The 20110-nt window shown below is 32.8% G+C and overlaps 1 long non-coding RNA gene across 1 annotated transcript; it reads left to right on the top strand.

Annotated features, from left to right (window-relative positions):
* The first annotated feature begins 6503 nt into the window (after positions 1–6503).
* Positions 6504–12689, top strand: LOC140433477 (uncharacterized). The gene is made up of 2 exons (XR_011949987.1): positions 6504–7101; positions 12316–12689. It is a non-coding gene; the product is annotated as an uncharacterized lncRNA (long non-coding RNA).
* Positions 12690–20110: the final 7421 nt, after the last annotated feature.

Below are 20110 nucleotides of genomic sequence, written 5' to 3'. Positions count from 1 at the left end.
GACCTCAGGATAGTGCCGGATTAATGGTGTTCCGGCTAAAACTTTAACCACCGTTCCAGATAGGTGGTCTTTCCACTCAATAAACAACTAAAATAAAAAACTAAAAATTTATAAATAACCATACCTATTACCGTAAATCAGAAAATGTTTCAGACGTTAGGCCATAAACTAATAAATAATATTAACCATAAATTTCAGATCCCTTACTCAATTTCCTTCGCTGTCCTCCTGTTCCTTTTTCTTCATCACCCCAGACATCAGACAGTGTACTTCTCTCCATTATTTGTCCTCTCAACATTATGTTTACAATGTTTTTTCATGCAGCCCGAAACCCATTCGCCTCTCGAAATCTCCCCTCTCATTTGCCCATCTCTGGCATGTAAAAATGTGGGCGGGAGCATCCGGTACCCCACAAACAGTACAGTCTCCCGATGCAGATTTGCCTATTATATTTGTGAAGGTACCAAAACTACCATGTCTGGTTAGAAACTGCGACAGGAAGTATTATAGTTTCCTGAACTTACCTTCCCACCACGGTCTCAGATCGGGAATAAGCTCCTTCGTGCAACCTTGCCTTTACACTATCATTCGCCCATCCTCTCTGCCACTCTACTATCGTTCTTTCTCTCTCATTTTCATCTATATTTACATCCATCCTCCTCGCATACAACCTCGCTCGCTCTTTACACGATTGATCGATAAAACGATCGGTATCACCGCTCCAATGACTTATAGAGTTTCATTTGAAACTGTCCTATATGCGCTAGATACCCTGAGGAGCATTTGTGTTTGCGAAGTTTAGATCAGCTTAGCGTATTTCGCAGTGTTTAGTATGCTACACCACACAGGGGCAGCCTAGGTTACCACCGACTGAAAATCAGCCGCATCAACGCCTCCAGATTTCGATTCGCCTTCTGTACTACTGTCTCTTGTATGTGTACTCCGAACCTTAGTCCTTCCGACAACCAGACTCCCAGATACTTAATTGATTTAACCGGTGCAACCACCACACCTTTCACTATAAAGCGAAGAGAGGATTTTTCCCGGGTCCCTTTTAGAACTAACACCTCAGTTTTCTGAGGCGCTAGCTGTAGATCGTTCTCTCTGATCCACCTACTAATGCGACGCAGAGCTGTGTTAGCCGCATTAGCCATGTCCGTTTTCTGACTCGCCTTCGCAACCAGTGCGAGATCATAGGCATAAGCTACAAGAGTGCATCCCCTTGGCATCTGTAGCCTCAACACCTTATCGTACAGGACATTCCACAGGATGGGACCTAGTACTGCACCCTGCGGAACACCCTGCGACAAACTGATGCTGGTATCTTTTTCTCTTATGGTCAGTAAAGTATCTGTCAATTACGTTGACCAGGTACTCACTAACGCCCAATTCTCTCAGCCTGGACATGATTTTTCCCATGATGCCGTATTATAGGCATTTTTGACGTCAAGTAGGATGAGAGCCATCCATCTCTGTATCCTGTATAATTAAAGAGGTTACTTCTGTGACCGCATCTATGGTGGACCTTTTGGCCCTAAAACCATATTGGCGGTCGCTCAGCGCATGCTTTTCTTCTAGCTCTCCCTCAAGGCGGCCTTTTACAAGCTGTTCGTACAATTTAGCTATCGAACTAAGAAGGCAAATTGGCCGACATCGCACCTCTTCCTCTTCACCTTTACCTTTCGGGATAAGAACAACCTGAGCTTCTTTCAACATTGTTGGAAACTGCTGTTGTTTAAGCAGTTTGACTCCATCTATGCAGGTGCCTTTCGGATCTTCATCCGTCCAACAGCCTCGCCGAGTTCAAACTCAGTGAAAGGTTCCGCATCTACGAAACCAATAACAATTTCACGCCTATCCTCCACCTGAGGAAAGAGTTCCCTTATTAAACTGAGTTTCTCGTCCTCAGGCAGGGGGTAGAGTATCCTTTTCCCCTTCAATTCGGTACACCTTTCTTTCTTAGATCTTCTTATCTTATTCCTGAATTCATTCTGCATTCGCTTTAATTTATTTATTCTCTCTTCCAAATCTCCTGCTTGTACTCTTCTTAACCTCTTACACTCCCTTCTTACTCTCATGCAGTTTGTCCTCAGATTTTCAAGTTGCTAGTTCCACCACTATAGTTGTTTTCTTTCATACCTCCCATTTGATCTTATACAAGCCAACTCCTGTGCATCACTCAGACCCTCAATTAACTCACGCACATCCTCACATCCCGGACCAATCAAGCCAGAAGCATCTACAAAAACAAATAATCTAAACAAAAATTATGTATTAGAGCACTTAAAATTTACAGTAAAACATAAAAAAGAACAGTAAATTAAAACAGAAACCAAAAAATTAAATCTTAAAATAATTAATTTACAAAAGAAACTAAGATTAAAGAAAAGTAACCAAAACTATATTTTAGAATGGAATTCACGAAAACATAAAGATAAACACAGTCCAGGTTGATTAGGACATAATGGACAGTAATAAATTTAGTCAACTCTTTTTTTTTCTTGCCAGAAAACCTGACAAAATCTTCTTTTAACTCTTTTATTTTCTCCTTCGCTTTTGGACCTGGACCTTGACGGAGGCAACATCCAAACGATTAGAATTCTTCGAAATGTGGTGCTACCGCTGCATGCTCAGAATTTCCTACATCTATCATGTTACAAGCAACACCGTGATCCAACGTATGAATAAAGATCTGGAAATTATGCGTATCGTGAAAATCAGAAAGATGACATACTTAGGGCATGTAATGTGCAATGAGAAGTATCAACTAATTCAACTGATTTTACAAGGCAAGATAGAAAGCAAAAGATCTTAAGGGCGCAGAAGGACATCGTGGTTGAAGAACTTCAGACATTAGGCTGGAATGACTACCATATTATCTATTTAGAGCAGCTGTCAACAAAGTTGTATGGACCAACGTGATTGCCAACATTCACAGAGGATAGGCACCAAAAGAACGAAGTTAAGAATTACGACAACCTTTTGCCGAATTGCGCAAAAATACTGTTTTGGAAAATAATATAAACCGAATGAGATCTGAATAGAAACCGAACCGAATAGGAACTGCACAGCAGCAGGCCAATTAAGAATTGTGACAACCGTTTGCTGAATAGCGAGTTTTTTCATATGCTGCTGAATGTTGGACTCTCAAAGAGAAAGATTAAAACATATAGATAAATGCGAAGTATTCTGTTGGAGATGAATGCTTAGAGGGTTGAGTTTACCGAAAGTACAAGCTGTATATAGCCGTAAATGTCAAAAATATTTCGTTTTGGCAGTGTTGGCATGTTTTTTTAATGCATATGTTGAATGCTTCAAATATATAGAGATAAAGCTTTTAAAAAGTACATTTTGATTACACTATTTTATGAATTCTGCAAATTTTAATTTATATGAAGCAATAACAAGTAAATATTTATCTCTTTCGAGATCAATTGCAAACATCTGTTGTAATCTGGCAACTACTGATTTGACGATTGCCAAATCTATCCCATATTCTATCACAGGGTAATTGCTAAAAAAATTTCTAATAATTAACTGCAATTATTCTCCAAAGAAACAAATATTTACTCATAGTTGTTTCATATAAATCAAAAATTACAGAATTCATAACATAATATAAACAAAATATACTTTTCTAAAGCTTTATCTTTTTATATTTGAAGCATACAGCATCTACATTATAAAAACATGCCAACACTGCTATACCGAAATTTTTTGTTCCATGTTTGACATTTGCGGCTAAAATCAGCTTGTACTTGTTCGGTAAACTCAACCGCTTAGAGTCCTCTGGGTGGGCCGAAGAACAAATGAGTCAATACTAATACAACTAAAAATCAAGAAAAAGCTAAGAAAACAAGTAACAGAACAAATAATAGGCTATTTAGAGTACATTTTTCTAAGCGATGATCTCGAGTAGCTTAGCTACAGGAATCGTTCGACGATGAAAGAGGTAGGATAGATCCCACAATATACACCGACCACATTGTCGCAACAATAGTTCTTCTATTCTGTCGAGATAAAAAAAAGAAATGAAGGAACATCGGAAATATTAACTTATGAAGTCATAAATCCACGATACCTGTAACAGATTACGGAATAAGTAGAAAAAAGAAGAAGATGGAGATGGAGACCTTTGGAGTTTATGTTACCAAATCTTTCATATAACTCTCCGAATAGTTGGTTCAACTTTGAACCTATTTTAGAGTTTGTTGATTAACTTCAGTCTTTCAAGGTTAAATCAAACTCTTCATTTTTAGCACCCATTTTGGACTGCAACAAAAGAACAAAATGAAGCCTACAGAAAGATGCTTACTTGACGAACTAGAACAACTTCAGAGAATTACAAAACTAAGAAAAAAGAAGGAAAAAACACAAAAAAACTGAAACCACTTAAATAAGGAACTTAAATATATAGAAAACCTTAACAGAGAGAAAGAATTCAGATCATTCTATAAGAAAGTTAACACCAACAGAAAATAATTCAAGGCAACCACAAGACAATGTAAAAGTGAGAATGGCGACCTATTAACAACAAGAAAAGTTGTATTGAATATATGGGTGGAATATTTTAATCAGGAGCTTAATATAGAGAAAGAAGAAGAAAACCTGGAAGACGAAATAGATGAGGTAAGGGGAATAGACGAGAGTGAAGAGGAACCACCAACGACTCTTGAAGTTAAAGATGCAGTTAAAAAACTAACCAGAAACAAATCACCCGGAATAGATAATCTCTCAGCTGAACTATATAAAAAAGGTGACCACGATACCATAATGCATTACAGTAGCTTATAAAAGAAATATGGACACAGAAATCACTCCCCAATGATTGGAATATTGGAATACTTTGCACCATTTACAAAAAAGGAAATATCTTTGAATGCTCTAACCACAGAGGAATTACTCTTCTAAATCCAGCGTATAAAATATTTTCCACAGTACTACGTTGCCGTATAGCACCATATGTAGAACGGATAGTAGGAAAATACCAGGCTAGTTTCAGAGGTGGTAAATTGACAATTCATCATCCTTGATTGCAACCCTGAAAAACTTAAAAAAAAACACTGGAATATGGCATTGATACTCATCACATATTTATAGACTACGACTCTGTGACTAGAAGAGATGTGTTTAAAGCAATGAAAGAGCAAGGAATACTAAATCAGTTGGTTAATTTAACAAAAATAGCTTTTGAAAAAGTTGAATGTAGAGTACGAATTCAGGGGGAACTGTCTGAACCTTTTAAAACAAATAACGGAAGAGACCCTCTCTTCTGTATACTGTTTATTCTAGCTCTGGAAAAAGTAATACGTATGACACATATATCAAAAACATTGGTTCAATATATAATAAATCAGTGCAAATGCTTGCCTATGCTGATGATATCAATATAGTTGGTAGAATCGAAATCGCTATACGAAAGACATATGTAACATTAAAAGAATCACAAAAATGGGTATAATAATAAACACCAACAAACCGAAGTATAAGAAAATAAGCACCCAACCATAAATCCTATGACAACTTGTTATGGAAAACGACGCCATAGAAGCAGTGAACGAATTTATATACGTGGGAGCGCTCCCGAACACTGAAAATAATACTGCCGCAGAGATAAACCGCAGAATTTGCACGGCCAACAGATGCTATTTTTGGCTCAATCTCCTCCTTAAATCCACAATTATATCGAGAAATACAAAAATAAATCTCTACATAACAATAATACGCCCAGTTCTAACATATGGTTTAGAGACCTGGACTCTAACAAAAAGTAATGAAAACATGTTAGGATGTTTCAAAAGAAAAGTACTAAGGCGAATCTATGGAGTAATGAATGACAATGGAGTGTAGAGGAGACGATACAACTTCAAACTTTATAGAATATACCATGAACTAGATATCGTAAAACATTTTAAGATAGGACGTCTGAGGTAGATAGGTCATGTAATGCGGATGGAACAAAATGACCCAGCTAGAAAAACGGTTCTTGATAGATGCATGGGTCAGAGAATAAGAGAATGACATAGGACAAGGTTCCTTGATAACATCGATGAAGATATGAGAAATATGGGGAAGAGAAATTCTTGAGGAGGCTAGGATCCACGCAGAGTTGTAAAGCCAGAATGATAATGATATATGATGTTATGCTGCTCAATTAACTCTACGAGCCTTTAAGTAAGGACTAGCGCGTAAACCTTGTCTAGATTGTTCAGAAGAGGAAGCTCTTTGTAGGGGATTTAACGTTGGTTGGGGAGTTTACCTTTTTTGGGAATAATGATTGTGTTTGCTTCTTTTCAAGGAATAGAAAAGTTGCAAAGCTTGAGAGAAGCATGGATTATGCCTCTGATAAAATAAAATATATGCTGAAGTTTATTCTGACAGCTATTGTGAATGATATTCTTGTTATGCTGAATTTTTACAGATGCTACATAGCTCCTTTAGGGTATTTTTATTGGCAGAGCCACTGATAGGTGTATCAATAGGTTGTACACTAAAATATAGTTATTAAGTATATATTTGAGTACGGTCTAGATTGACTGTCGATTAAGAGATTCGGCAACATTTTAATACAATATTTTTATCTAAGAGGCAAACGTTGTTGTATTTAGGCATTTAGTTGTGTGTAGGCAGGCGCATAAGCGAATGTTTGTAAAAAAGGCTTTTATGTCTTATGTTTAAAACTAAATGATATTTCTGCTAGATACCTGCTTACATCAAAAAGTTTTGCTTCAGAAGGGTACAACTGCATTTTGAATCTTATTATCGTATCTATTTAATTGGACATGTACTTTATTCCTATCTTGTTTATTAAATAGATATACAAAAAAATAGTTATCTAATTACATTAGCTAGATTATATTACAAATAAAAACTAGATAACTATTTAGAATATTTGTATATAAAGGAATAATTTAATTTTAATTTAATTTTAGTTTGTACCACTCTTTTTTAGAAAACTATATAATTATCATTATAGCAATGAAGATCTTGTTAAGTTTTACAATTTATTTTCTAATTTTGATTTTTACATTTTTGTCTACTAAAGTTGGAGCACAATCGTCTTCTGATGCAAGTCCTGCTGATGGCACTACCAAACCCTATGTAAGTTTATTAAACTTTTATTATTCATTCTAAATTACTCTATATTTTTAACATCTCATATTGTCTTGATTTATCACAAAAGATATGCTTATTCACAAGTTTGTGAAATGTCACTTTTGTTGCATTACTGGTACTTCATCCTCATCCATTCAGCGTTTCAATTTGAAAGTGTTTAACAGCGATTGTTAGTCCTTAAAAACCAGTTGGAAAACAATAATAAATAAAAAAAAATTAACAGTCATAAAATATCTCAACGCACACAAAAATATATAAATACGAATCAACTATAGCCAGACGTAGAATTTCTGGACAACAGAGGGTGAAGTTTAAAGAATATTATACGCATTACGTACGTATACGAAGAACTAAATCTGGAAATGCTCCACCAGCTTCTTCTTAATGTGCCTAATTCTCTAAGGATATTGGAGATTATCACGGATTATTTATCTCTATCTGTAACAGTTTTGAAGAGTTCTAAAGTTGTTTTTCCACTTCACTGCCTTAAATTGTTCAACCAGAACGTGTGTTGTCTCCGCGTTGCTCTTTTTCCTTCCATCTTCCCTTGTACAAACGATCCCATCAACTTATTTTTCTTTCCTTTATAGTGTTAAGTATTTATTTTTATTTTTTTATATATCTTTTTTAAGGTTTCCGTGTTTGTTATGTGTTGTGTCTATTGTAATTGTCACATTCTTCGATAACACCACATTTCAAAACTACCAAGTCTTTTCAACGGCATCCTAAATTGTCTAGACTTTAACTCCGTATAACAGAACAGAGAATATGTAGCACCTCAATACTTCAGTTCTAATTTCTATTCTCAGTTTTCCAGTTTTCCATTACATAAAACTGATTTTGTCTTATTGAAAGCAATTGTGGCTATCTTAATACGTCGTAGGTAGTTAATTGTATCTGGGTACCTTCTCTAAAGCTTTCCGTTAACGAAGATTCTTTCGTCTTTAATCTTGCTCTTATTGGCAGTGCTCATTTTTATTTTTTTTTTTGTGTTCAGAGTCATTCCATTCCAGCAGTATTGCGTAGTTCGATCAACCAAAATCTAGATCATAGTAAGGAAAAATGTTTTTTTTCTATTTGTTAGCAAGAACTATATGTTCTCAGTCTACTACATAACAGTTTGTACCTACAGTCCATCTAATTTACTTACCGTTGCACGTCATTATCATTGACAGAGATAAAAGTTGACATAGTTGCCAAAGTATAAAAAAATCCTGAATCCATTTTAAATCAAATAGTCATAATTATTGCAAAAGTGGATTATACAATAAAACAAATTAATATTTAATGTAAATAAATAGAAACAAAACAAAAGTTAAAAACTAATCTTGTTAAAAACAATTTGAGCCGCTTTTATGCGTCGTATAAAGATGTAAAATGGAATACATAGATATTTATTTTATTTTATGTAAAATGTAAAATAAAAAGTGTCAACACCGCAACTTTCAAATAAGTGTTACCAATTTATGCCAAAATATCACCTTCGTTCGATTATAGTTACAGTGTGTTCCGAACAAATGTTTTTCATAAAAACGCTTTATAATGCATTTATACAAATTAAATGAAACATATTATGTATTTCTTTAAGTTTACATTAATAGAAATCTTTAAATATTATTTATACACGTATATAATAAAATATGTCTAGTGGTTGTAATGTCAGTGTACTCGGCAAAGTGATTCTAAAAAAGAACACACCTACCGTCTAAATATTTCGTGTTGGTATCATGTGACCTCATGTGCTATGAGGCGGATGACGTGCAACATGTAAATTAGATGAGGTATACTTGTATAGCAATACTGTATTTTTATAGCAATTAACTGTATTTGTATAGCAATTTATATACAAATTGTAAATAAATTTGCTATAAAGAAACCGCCTTTACAGATGATGATCTCAAAGCGATCAATTATAAGTTAAGTGAGTAGGTGATGTAATTAAAGATACAAGGAAGATGAATGTATCTAATTTACTAAAAACCCAAGTGATAACTAAATACAAAGGACTAGAAATCAAAAGATTAACATTATACAGATATTATACAGAGTGTCCAGAAACTCTCCTGATAAACGAAGACCAGAGAATCCTCAGATAATTTTAAATCAATTTAACCCAATTCACCTAGTCCGAAAATGCTTCCTAAGAGAGCTAGAGCTCCTTGAAGATGGCGCCTTTAATTAGTTTTTTTTAAATACCTCCAGAACGCTTCTATTTATAAAAACGAAAACTGGTACGATTATTTAACTTACAGAGTTGAATCGATTTCATAAGTTGTTAATTTCTAGTACCGATCACAGGCGTCTGTTTTGGGTAAGTCAACAGTTATTTTAACGCATTATTTTTTTTGACTTCACCGTTTAATCATTCGTGATTCCAGATTATTAAATTTTCAGGTATTCTAGTACTAAAAGGTACTTATACTCTAAGTCGATAGGATACACCGTTGTCCAGAAAAATCGATTTGAAAATTTTTTCGTTTTTTAGTCATGAAAGTTAAAGTAATATTTTTTGCACTAGTTGGCAAACTTTTTTACTTTGTGGCATTTAAATATAACAATTTAAATTCGACAAAAATGGTTTTTACTAATGAGAAATACGCTGATATGCTTTAGTTTATGGCGAAATTATGTGTAACGCTCGAGCAGCACAATGTAGATACCCTGAAAAATTTCTCAATCGTGATCCACTCACTCAATATTTACTGCTTTATATCAACTATTAAGAGAAACAAGTTTAGTGGTCCCAAAACATAATAAAAGACGACGACATGATTATGTAACAGCACCACATGATGGCAGTTGAGGACAATCCAGAAATAAGCGTTCGAAGACTACCTGCCATGTATCCCCCAATTTTAAAATCTTCCGTAGGAAACAACGAAAATTTATATCTTTTTCATTTTATAAAGGTATAAATACTAATACAAGGAGATTTTCCTGCTCGTGAAGAATTCGCTAGATGGTGATAAAATCAGAAAACTCAAGATGATAATCTTTGTCAGGTAAATTTTGTTTTCAATAAAGATACATTCACAACAAATGGAATTTTTAAACGTCTGGAGAGGAGTAGTTAAAGATTATCTACTTGGGTCTGTGGAATTGCTTGCTCTTTTAAATGGTGCTGATTACTTACATTTCCTGCACAATATTTTATTTGATTCATTAGATGACGTGCCTTTAAATATTCGGCAAAACTTACTTGCTTGGCCAGCAAGGTCGCCGGATTTTAATCCTTCAGATTATTGTGTTTAATGATACATAAAAGCATTTCTTTATTCCGTTACGATACAAAATCGTGCACAACTCTGGCTAAGGATACAAGATGCTTGCAAGGAATTTAGAAATAACTTTGGAATTTTTACATGAATTCGGCATTCTCTAAGCAAAAGGGAAAATTTTTGCATAAAGACGAATGTTCATCACATCGAGCATCTTTTGAAACTATTAACTTTTGAAACTCGTTCTTTTTGTTAGTTTCGTTTCATCGTAATAATTACTTTATTTTTAAAACCCTTTAAATAAAATTTTGTTTCAATTTGATATTTTGCTTTTTTTCCCATAATTTTTTTCTGAATTTGTTATTGAAACAAAAGATAATTTATAAAATTAATTAAGGTATCCATTAATTTAACTTTCATGACGAAAAAACGAAAAAATTTCAAACCGATTTTTCCCTAAAATCTAAAATGGTATATCCTACCGACTTAAAGTAGGAGTACCTTTTAGTATTAAAATACCTGAAAATTTAATAGTCTAGTTCGTTCTAGTTAGAATGCTTAAAAGTTAAAGACAAAAAATTAATGCATTAAACTACCCAAAACGGACGCTTATGACCGTGCTAGAAATTCGCATTTAATGGAATCGATTCAACTCTAGATGATAAATAATCGTGCTTATTTTCGTTTTTCTACTAGAAGAGTTTTGGAGGTATTAAAAAAACTAATTACAAGACGCCACTAGGCGACTAGGTGAATTGGGTTAAATTGTCTTAAAATTATCTGAGGAATCTCCAGTCGTCGTTTGACATCTCCAGTCGTAAGTTTCTGAACACCCTGTATTAATGGTTTTTTCTCTTGAAAAATGAATGCCATCTCAAGGAACAATGTTTTTGAATAATTACTTTCTGTGGATAAGATTTTTACATCCGGAATATAGAAAAATGTCTTGTTGTGTTAGCATATGTGGCTAGGCAACATCCATCAGAGTGTAACCTAACGTCTTTCTTGTGAAGAGTCAAACTAAGTTTCCAAGAGTCTAAGAGCTCAGTCTCTAAACCTAGTGGATAATTTCAATAGCAATGACCAATATTCCATTTATTCTTGAAAAAGGGGATGAAAATCAATCCATTCCTTTTCTTGGCACAATGTTCACTAGAGAATTGATTGGTACAGAAAACAAGTGTAGCTCTAGGAGATACCTTAACTACTATTCTTACCAAAAGTCACAATTTTAATTCATTAATAGTTATTTACGTACCAAGGAGATTAAGTAGATTTTTATGTCCGAGAACTACTATTTTACAAACACAAACTCATCTGGCTCGACTGTTTGTAAGTCCCCCGAGGGTATACACATCTATTAATGCCCACGGTGCATACGAATTTTTATGGCATACTAATATGTAAAGATACCTGCTGCAGAAGAAGTTCCCACATATCAAGAAGAAAAAGAAAAATTTGCTTTTATTCTCTAAGCCAAAAACGGCGAATGACAACTACATATTGCCAAGTATGCAAGCAAGCGATATGCGGTGAGCCCCGTGGAAAAATTTGCACCGAGTGTTTAAAACATTAACCCATTCTATTTTTTATTCGTTTAAAATATGTTATTATAGCGTTCATTGAATAACCCAAATTTGGGTTATTCAATCAACGATTATAGTGATAAAAACTCTCCTGGTCAGATTTTGAATATACATTTTGTAATTACAAGGCATTTTTTATAGGTAGTAAAATTTACAAAAGTCTGATAATCACGTGCGGCTAAACAAGTCCGTTAATCCAGGGTTCACATTTACAATTTTGGTTGATTTATCAATTTTTGTTTTCCAGAATGTTTTTTGTTAAGAAGACTGCATACCATTTTAATAAGTGTTATAATTGCGATGTACTGTCATATAGTTTTTTATCAGTTGTTTATAAACCTTTTTCATTAGTTACAAATATAAAGATATTTGTAGAGTCTTTTTTCCTTTTTTAGGAAATATATGTCACCGACAGAAACGTACCAGATATTCAATATGAAGATGATGCTATAAGTTGTTATGAAAATTCTCATGCATTACATCCCACAGATACTGAAGCCTTTTACGAAGACTTCTCTGAATGTTATAATTCTAAACATAAAATGGCAAATGGATGGAAAATTAGTAAAGGTTGTACCTATGTTTACAACCCAAATAAAGATTCTCAATATGTGGAGTTATTTGTTAGAGATTCAGGCGGCGAAAGAACATTAAGAATATTTAGTTAAAATAATATATACAAAGTTAAATAAATTAGTCTTAAAAGTATACCACATAAAAGTATTATTTTGAATTGATAATAAATAGAATAAATACCCTTAAATTATAATTTTAAATAATTCTTATATCCTGCACCACTCATATAACCCCGCTCTTAGTTTATGCTTACTTTGCTACAAACAAATTTATTTTGGAATTTTTAGTTTAATTAATATAAACGTAATGACCTAGGAAAACTCAAAAAACAAAGAAAACCAGACAGAAAAATATACAGGGTGTTTCAAAATTGACACCTGTGCTTTCCGAATATGAATCGATGGACTAAAAAAATTAAATCGTAAGAAAAATTCTACGTTTTGTCCTTAGTTATCGAGTTATTAATAAAAAAGTGGTAAAGTAGCTTACTCCCACTGAATAATTCTTGACGTGCCTTCCAGTTAACCCTAAATAAGCTAGAGCGAACAGGCGGTTAAATTATCCTCCGATATCTTGGCCAATAGACAACTCCTAACATATCAAGATGTGGAAAAACCCAACCAAGAAGCGGTCCTTCGAACCGGATCCCGAAATCGACATGGTAATTGTCCAAGAAACCAATGCTGAGTACGAACTAAAATTTTTAATCAGAATCAGTACTTCTATGCTATGATCTCTGGGACAACCAATTACCATGCTATTGCGTTGCTAAATACAAAAAAAATCCTCTCTTTATTTGCTGTAACACACAGAGTGTAACCATTTATATCAAATCTTCAATATTAAAGGCTAGAATACTGTCAAATCGATGGTATAGAGACAAAAATGTAACCTAGATTTATGTTTTATGTGCAAAAAATAACAGATATGTATATGTTATATAAAAAATTTATTTTTGATTTTACGATAAAATTATTTGCTTTACTTCAAGATGAAAAAATTATCAAATATTTTAATTACTATTACTATATGTGTGATGTGTTTGTTTACTTGTAAAGTATATCAAATATCTTATCGCGTGCAATCGTCTTACCACTGTCAGTTTAGTTTTTAAATTTCGGTAAATTTTTTCACAAAAATATTGGTACTTTGGATTTTAATAATTGTCTTTTTATCATTTCCTTATCTCTTGTTGTTCACGTACTTGCAATATAATAAGTAACCTAATACTTTTTTTGGAAGCAATCATTACATTACAATTTCATAACCATTATCATTTTTCCTCTTTTTATTTCTAAAATTCTAGTAATTATTTATGTAAGTATTACAAAAGTTATTTGTACGCAGCTCTGTTTAGTTAATTTTAATTTTTTTAATATTAGCAACTGTTTTGGTGCCTGTACGTTGCCCATTACTACCTCTCGCAGGGTTACCAGGTCCTCTAATTTTTCCGTAGATCTACTGATTTGATTTACAATTTACCGATTTACTGAAACATTATCGATCTACTAAAGTATGTAATGAAAAAATTATGTTCAGTAAGTGATCATTATGTCATTGTTCAATTATAAATTTTGAAAGAAATCTATTTATTGATATATATATATATATATATATATATATATATATATATATATATATATATATATATATTACTTACTTATTGAATATTGTTTGACGGTCGTACTCCTTTATATATATATATATATATATATATATATATATATATATATATATATATATATATATATAAAGGAGTACGACCGTCAAACAATATTCAATAAGTAAGTTCCAAAAAAAATAAATCTTTTGGTCACGAGGATATCGGTCAAAGGAGAAATAATAAAAGGAAATCACAGTTCCATTCCTATATTTGAAGACGTTTCGCTTATTTAATTTACAAGCTTCATCAGTTCAATGAATGGTGAGTGAAGAAAGTTAAGGTGTAAAACAAACACACCATTCTCTTAGTATCCGTGGTCAAAATATTAAAGTTGAAATATTAGCTTAAATGTTCATATGTAGTCGAATTCATGTGTAACCATAAGAAAAAGATTACTTTAAAGGTGAAAAAAATGGATAAAAACTACTGCAAAGCACTAGAAAAACCGGTCACATTGTACGTAAAAAAACTTATTAACAGTAAAGTGTAGAAATAAAACCAAAAGATTTTACAAAACACACTGGCACAGCTCTGTGCACATTTTTTTTGGAACTTACTTATTGTATATATATGTATATATGTATATATATATATATATATATATATATATATATATATATATATATATATATATATATATATATAGAGAGAGAGAGAGAGAGAGAGAGAAAACGAGTACGACCGTCAATCCAATATAAATTAAGGATCACTCAGAAGAGTGGTGGGTTTTTTTCCGGTCAAAAGGTGGAGAAAAAAGACAAAGTTGATGGCTACTTCATCTATTTATTGAAGACGTTTCGCTTTCTCAATCAGAAAGCATCATCAGTTCATCTAAAAAGAACAATATGAAAAAACCACACAAGCCACACATGTATATATATATATATATATATATATATATATATATATATATATATATATATATATATAATATATATATATATAATACATATATATATAGAAACAGTGATTCCATTTTTTGAAGTTTTATGTCGCATATTCTTTCACACATCAAATACCGTTATGTCTTTATCTTCTTCTTTCTGAGCCCTACCCTACTATCAAATTAGCTATACTAATTTTGTTGACAGTAGCTCAAAAATGATGCAGAGGATCTGTTAAAACCCTAAGGTTTCTAAGCCAGTTTATTTTTCGACCTAGCCCTCTTCACATGTCGATCTTGCCTTGTACTATTAAATAAAGTATAACATATCTCTCTGGATGATGGATAACACAAAATATTTCAGTTTGCGAGTTTTAACTGTTCTGACCACCTCCGTAACTGTTTCCATCCACTGCAAAACAACCTCCTTAGGAACTCTCTATCCAACTTACTCACAGAATTCTCCGATACACCCAGATTTCAAAAGCTTTAAGTTTTCTTAGAAGTGTATCCGTTAAATTCCAACCTTTACCAACCAAGTTACTCTAGAAGGGAAAATAAGGTTGATTTTAATTATGTAATTCAGGGGTCAGATCTTGAAAAATGTAATAGCATTAAAGATTTAGGAGTAATATTTGATTCAAAATTAACCTTTAACAACCATATTGAGCAGAAAGTATCCGATGCTATGAAAATGTACGGTTTTATCATCAGAAACTGTAGAAATTTTAGCGATATAAGACCGATTAAACTGCTGTATCTATCGCTGGTGCGAACAAAACTAGAATATTGTAGCTTAATTTGGTATCCCATTTATAAAATGTTATATGCAACAGATTGAAAAGGTACAACGGAAACTTTTAAAATATATAACTTTTAAGGTTGATGGAGTATATCCTGTCCATGGTTATGATTACGATTTGTTATGTAACAGGTTTAATATTGTAAGTTTAGAGTTAAGAAGAATTATATTTTCGGTTTCATTTTTATATAAGTTATACATGTTATACATAAGTTATACATATAGTTATACATAGTGATACATTAGGTCAAATTAGATTTAATGTGCCAAGAATTACTTCCAGGTCGACTATCGTGTTTACTTGTCCACGTGCGAGAGCTAATATGTTACTGAAGTCACCCATTTATATTATGTGCAATAATTATAACAAAATATGCAACCATTGTGATATTTTCTCATGCTCAATTAATCATCTGGTTGATACCGCACTGGTTCATGGAGTACATTAGATTGTTAATTTTTTTTTGTGTATTTTTTTTATTTCTTATATACGTAGTGATTTGCTTAATTATATTGTTCTCACTCTTTATTTTGTTTTTCACCTACTTATTTTTTGCACTTATTTTTTTACTTGATATTTTTGTATCACTTACTAATGATTGTATACTAATTAAAAATGTATCTTAAATTTTTACCCTAGAAATGGGAAACTGTTGGGTAATAAAGCTATTATTTATTTATTTATTTATTAACCTTCGACACCATATAAAAGAAAAGGAAACACATAACATCTTACTAATCTAATTTTTAGTCTCAAGTAATATTGTTTCCACATAGGATTTTCCTTATCTTAAAAAATGTAGTTCTGGCTTTCTCTATGGGTATTTAAATTTCTCTACTTATATTCCAGTTTTTATTTAGATTACAATTAGGATAAGTGATACTGTTGGTTCTCTCCAGTTGTTCTTCATAAGCTGTTACCACTTCTTGATGTATTGGCGCTTGACTGACATTCATCATCTTTGTGTTTGTGGTGTGTAGCTTCAGTCCATATTCATCACACGTTGTGGTAATCCTACTAATTAGATTTTTAAGTTCTTCGTAACTATTTTCAATTAAAACTTTGTCATCCGTGTACCTCAAATTATCAATATTGGTGCGATTAATTTTGATACCACATTAAATACTATATAATTTACTGAAAACGAACTCCCAATAAACGTCAAATATTAGTGGGGACAAAATAAAGCTGTGACTTACATTTCCTCATATTTAAAGCTCTTCAGAATTATCCTGACTAATCCTTATGTTTGCACGTTGATGCCAGTAAAGATTTTTAATGATAAGAAGAAGAATCTTTATCATCAATACCTACCTGCTGAAGAATTGAGATCATTTCAGTATGTTTTACTTAATCAAAGACCATCTGTACATCCCTGTACCATAACTTAAATACTAAATAGTGCTTCTGAAGTTCCAAGGTGATTGCAGAACCCAAACTTCGTGTCACAAAGCTGTTTTTCTATTTTTGTCATACATCGTTGAGTCAAAAATTCGAAGAAATATTTTTAAAACATGGCTCATCAAGCTGATAGTTTGGTAGTCACTACATATTTTCGCATATACTGTTTTAGGTATCGGCACAATGTCGATAACAGCTAATCCGTGGATATATAGCCAGTCTCATAAATTTTATTAAAAATATGAAGGACAGATCTGTTACGTGAATTTTCGAAGAGATTTATTAATTGACTCAGTATGTCATCCACTTTCGTCGCTTTTCTGGTCTTTGAGAATCTAATTTCTCTTTCAATTTCGTTCATAGTTACATATGTCAGATCCTGTCACTATGTCTTTAAATAATTGATAAATTGTGTTACGGACATAACAACACTAGCTACAAGTTGTGAGATAAGATGATCAGAGCTAGCACTGTTTAATGCCGCTAGATATTACTATATAACTATTTATTAAAATACTGCGAATCATGAGCCAAATACTTCAGCATACTTGTATTGAAATTTGAGCGAAACTTATAACTCAACGCAATTAACAATACAAATAATAATTGACCCCAACAGCCTTTTCTTGGAACCAACAATAACAATTTTTAACATAAATATCGATGGACTGACGAAGAACCAGCGAAATTTTCTATTTGAACTTAGCAGAAACAAAAACTGGAATTTTTGTGCCTCTAGGAGATCCATTCAGCTGAATATGCATGCCGATCAAAGATAGATTGACTGCGACTAATTATTGAGGCGCCACGGCATGGTAGTGAAATTTGTAAGAGATCGGGCCTGTCAGTGCTATCAGCAGTAATTGCTAAGGAGTCTATAATATCCCATTCTTCCTTATAAAAATGTAAAGGACAGGTAGTACCAATAGTGGCAATATGCCAATGCGTTCATAGTTGCAATAAGGCAAGTAAATCTGTGCACCTTGCTTAGTTTGGGAATAACACACTTTTTTCTTCACATTTCTCCACCATACCACTGATGCGTTATTAATAATGTTACTACTGTTTAAATCCAATGCAACACATTTGGTTTTAGATCTCACATTTTTACTGGCTGGTATAACTGTAGTAACTATAATACTATTATTGCCTTTCTGATAAAATTTATGATGGAATCAAGTACCGATTTATCTGAGAAAGACAGGAGAGCTGTAATATGTGTATGGATGTGTCGGATAATGACATATGCCTCAAAAACCACCTGTTTTTGAGGCATATGTCATTATTGGTCTTACACTGGCTTTATAAATTCTTCATCTTAGTGTTAATGTGTCTGTTTCTCCATATAGTGTTACTAAGACCTCCTGACTGTCTATTTGTTTTTTGTACTTGATCTCTCACTTCTTTGTCCAGGTCTCCATAGCTAGACAGTGTAATTCCCAGGTATTTTATTTACATTACTTGTTCAATATTGAATCCATTAATTTCTATTTTACATCTGGTTGGTTCTTTGCTGACTACTATTGTATTAGTTTTCTGAGATGATATTGTCATATTAAATTCTTTTGCTCTTATGCTAAACCTGTGGATCAGTTTTTGCAGACTAGCTTCATCTTGGGCTATCAATATTGCGTCGTCTGCGTAGCAGAGTATTTTTATTTCTTTGTTTTTTCATTCTGTATCCTCTTCCTTTGTTAACGCTTTTGATGATTGCATCCATGACTAAATTAAAGAGCATGGAGGTCAATAAATCCCCTTTACCGCTCAGCTTATACCGCTTCAAAATATCATCTATGAATAGGAAAGAAAAATCAATTTTTCGTCGACTATAAATAGGGCATACCGTCTTACGCTTGGATACCTTATCGCATCAGAAAATCCTCCAGTTTGCCTTTATGCAGTATGTAGTGAAGAGGAAGTCTAAAAGACATTCTTAGTATTCCAAACTGCTTTGACAGTGTTCAAAGATTTTTAAAAGAAACATGTTTATTTAAACATAAAAATATTCATAAATATACATGGACGCAAGAAACACGAAAGCTGAAATCAATAATAGACTACATAATAATCAAACAAGATACCACAATAAAGATCAAAGATGTGCGGGTCAGAAGAGGAGCAGAATGTGAAACGGACAATATACTACTGACAGCAAAAACCGTTCTACAGAAGAACCGTTGAACACTATAAGAGAAAAACAATACAATATAGGACTACTCCAAGAACAATCAATAAGAGAACTATACCAACAACGTCTAGACCAAAAATTAATAGAATTTAGATACGGCAACATAGAAGAAATACACGAGCATATAAAGGCGAGTATAAAACAAGCAGTATTCGAAGACCTTGGAGAAAAAGAACATATAACAAATAAACAGCACTATTATGAAATAAATGAACCAACAAAAAGAATAATTGAAGAAAAAAAGCAACTTACAGAAAATGGCTGACTACAAACAACGATGAAGTTTATAAAGAATATAGAGAAAAAGATAGGGAAGTGAAAAAACAAATAACATAACAAAAGAATAAAGAATGGGAAAGAACTTGCTTAAATATTGAAACATACATAGGAGGTACAAGAACTTCGGAGTAATGGAAAGTACTGAGAGGATTGAACCAAAACTCAAAAGAAAAAATTAAATTGGGAAATATACAAGACAAAGAATAGAAGAACTATTTCTCAAGGAACTGTTAACAGAACAAAGACCACAATTCATTGGAAAAGAAAACAGAAAACAAGAAATAGAAATAAAAGATAGGGAAATGAGAACGGCCATAAAAGCAATCAAAAATAAGAAAGCACCGGGACCTGGAGGCATCTTACCTAAGCTTCTAAAATACGGAACAAAAAAATTACA

Source organism: Diabrotica undecimpunctata, chromosome 2, assembly GCF_040954645.1.
Source record: "Diabrotica undecimpunctata isolate CICGRU chromosome 2, icDiaUnde3, whole genome shotgun sequence".
In the NCBI taxonomy this organism is placed as follows: domain Eukaryota; kingdom Metazoa; phylum Arthropoda; class Insecta; order Coleoptera; family Chrysomelidae; genus Diabrotica; species Diabrotica undecimpunctata.
This window is presented reverse-complemented; position numbering and strand designations above follow the sequence as displayed.